Raw genomic sequence first — 3,270 nt, 5'->3', positions numbered from 1 at the left:
CTGCTCAGCGGGGAGTCTGCTTCTCCCTCTGCCCCTGCCCCCGCTGGTGCACAAGCACGCACGCACTCTCTCTCTCTCTAATAAATAAATAAAATCTTGTTTTATTTTTTAGAGATTTTATTTATTTGAGAGAGAGAGCGAGATTGAGAGAATGAAATGGTGGAAAAGGAGGGGCAGAGAGAGAAGCAGACTCCATGCGGAACAGGGAGCTCAACATGGGACTCGATCCCAGGACCCTGGGATGATGACCTGAGCTGAAGGCAGATGCTTAAACCAACGGAGCCACCCAGGCGCCCTAAATAAATAAAATCTTAAAAAAGAAAGATTCCAAACAATGTACCTTTACACCTAAAGGAACTAGAAAAAGAACTAAGTCCAAAGATAGCAGAAGGAGGGAAATAAAGATCGGAGCAGAAATAAATGAAATAGAAACCACAAATAAACAAATCAATGAAATTAAGAAGCTGGATTTTTGAAACAATAAACAAAACTGACAAACCTTTAGCTAGAGCAGGACCAGTCTCCTATGTTGGACTAGTGCACAGACCAGGTTGAAGCTGAGCTCAGCCAATCAGGATGATCACAGAAAGGTAGCTGGCCAGCTTGGCCACCATGCAGGGATTGTTGTTCTTCCTGCTTATCTTTCTTTATCGCTAGATGGCCATCAACAATCCTAAGAAGTAGGAATGAAGGTGGCTCTTTCTCCACTCCAGGGTTCCATAACAATCTGAAACAAGATGGAGGGTGTAAGGGGTCTTCACACTTCACTTCATCCCTTCTACTCATAACAACATCCAAAGCACCTATACCTGGATTTTTCCAAACAACTTTTATTTCCACAAAGTCTTTCTTAATGCTACAGAAAAAAAAAGTTCCCACTGAGTAGGGCCCAGTATAGGGGCTGTTTTCTTTCCTACTCCCTCTCCCCCAAAATAAAAATAAAGATATATTTTAAACCTTTAGCTAGAGTAAAAAAGAAAAAAAAAAAGAGAAAGACTCAAAATCAGAAATGAAAGAAACAAACCCCTAACATCATACTCAACCGTGAAAAGCTAAAAGCTTTTCACTAAAATGCCTACTCCTGTCACTTTTACTCAACATAGTATTTAAGGTCCCAGCCAGAGCAATCAGGCAAGAAAAGGAAATAATAGGCATCCAGATAAGAAAGAAGTAAAACTGTCACTATTTGCTGATGACATACTATATACAGAAAACCCTATACACTGCACCAAAACACAAAACCGATCAACAAACTCAGTAAAGTTGAAGGATACAAAAGAAATGTACCAAATCTGTTGTGTTTCTATACACTAAGAAACAATCAGAAAGAGAAATTAAGAAATCCATTTATAATTGTATCAAAAGGAAGAAAATTCCTAGGAATAAATTTAACCAAAGTAATGAAAGACCTGCACACTGAAAACTAAAAGAAATGGAAGAAAACACAAATAAATGGAAAGATACCCTGTGTTCATGGTTCAGAACGGTGTTAAAATGTCTCTACTACCCAAAGCTGTCTGTATAAATTCAGTCCTGCTCTGGCGGCAGCAGCATGGCCTCAGGGGCTGCTCAGGCAAGAGGTCCTGGAGGAGGTTGGCTCAGCCTGGCATTGTGAGGAGCTGCTGTACCTCAGAGCCAAGTCCCCCCTTGGGTTTTATTTTCAGGGACCACAGGCTCCACGCGGTCCCCAGATGAACAACATAATGGCAGAGTTAGCCAAAGAACACCCCCAAGTGTGCTCTGTAAAGTTGGAAGCTAAAGCTGTTCCTGACATATCTAAAAAACATGAAATTAGTTCCCACCTTCCGGTTTTTCCAGAATTCTCAGAAAACTGACCGATCAGATGATGTGCATACCCAAGAGTTGGCCAAAAAAGTTCAGGGACATGCATCTAGGTGGTTCCTTTTTTTTTTTTTTCTTTTAAGATTTTATTTGACAGAGAGTGTAAGCAGGGGGAGCAGCAGGCAGAGGGAGAATCAGACTCTACCCTGAGCAGGGAGCTCGATGCGGGGCTCGATCCCAGGACCCTGGGATCATGACTGAGCTGAAGTCAAAGGCTTAACCAACTGAGCCACCCAGGCACCCCTATGTGCTTCCTTTCCACCCAGTGGTAATGAGCATCCTAAAGATCTCAACCTAGGCCTGAAGAAATTCACACTTGCTGTCTCTTGCATGTTGTTATGAAAGGAACTGTCTAGGACCCATGCTGCGATTTCAGCAAGCAGATGGCAGAAATTCTTAACAAACATAATTTTTGGTCTAGCAGTTTTGATACCCTCTCGGATGAAGAAGTTCATCAGGACCTCAAAACTTACTCCAGTCGGCCCACCTGCCCCCAGCTCTGTTTCTGGAGAGCTCATAGGAGGACTTGATTGAATTAAGAAGCTAGAGACATCTGAAGAACCAGATACAATTTGCCCCAAAGCTCCCAAATTAGAGGAAAGGCTCAAAGTACTGACAAATAAAGCTTCTGTAATGCTCTTTATGAAAAGCAAGAGGAAGCAAAATGTGGATGCAGCTAACAAATTCTGGAGCTACTAAATACTACTGGCGTTGAATAGGAGATATTTGATAGATCGGAGGACGAAGAATTTCGACAACAGTTAAAAGCTCACTCGAATTGGCCCCCATACCCTCAGCTGTAGGTGAAAGGGGAGCTTGATGAACATCTGCATATTGTGAAGAAGCTGAAAGAAAATGGTGCTTTGCTGCCTAAACTGAAAGGAGAAAATTAATGAATGTTAAACTTGGCACCCAACTGTTGCAAAAAATATTTAATTACAGTGGAACAGTTCATAATGCACAGAGATATGCTCGCTTATAAAAGCTATCAAGCACAGAAGCAATAGCTCCTATAACAGAGCATATAACGACCCAAATTAGCCATCAACAGTATCATGGTTACATCACTTGTGCTGTGTTCATCAATGGAAGGTTACCCAGCAATCGCAATGAATGACTCCAGCCACACACGAACACGTCTTTAAATCTTTAAAATGTAACACTGAGCAGAAGTAAGCACAGAAGAAAACATACAGGGTGATTCGAGTAATAGAAGACAGTCCGGAAGCATTCAACACTAAACAATAAATTGTTTGAGGACACCTGGGGGCAAAACGATATAGAAAAGTGCAGGGGTAATGAACACATGACTCGGCAGGATGGTTATGACTGACGGGGGAGCCACAGGGGGACGTGCCTGGAGCAGGGCCCATGCAGGATTCAGCTTGTAGTCTATTTCTCAAGCTAGGAAGTACGTCCTCTGGCATG

At 42.3% G+C, this 3,270-nt stretch overlaps 1 pseudogene; it reads left to right on the top strand.

Annotated features, from left to right (window-relative positions):
- Nucleotides 1–1,552: 1,552 nt before the first annotated feature.
- Nucleotides 1,553–2,735, top strand: LOC113244748 (glutaredoxin-3-like; annotated as a pseudogene).
- Nucleotides 2,736–3,270: the final 535 nt, after the last annotated feature.

Source organism: Ursus arctos, unplaced genomic scaffold, assembly GCF_023065955.2.
Source record: "Ursus arctos isolate Adak ecotype North America unplaced genomic scaffold, UrsArc2.0 scaffold_19, whole genome shotgun sequence".
In the NCBI taxonomy this organism is placed as follows: domain Eukaryota; kingdom Metazoa; phylum Chordata; class Mammalia; order Carnivora; family Ursidae; genus Ursus; species Ursus arctos.
Note: the sequence above shows the minus strand (reverse complement) of the source record. Positions and strands in the feature narration are given on the sequence as shown.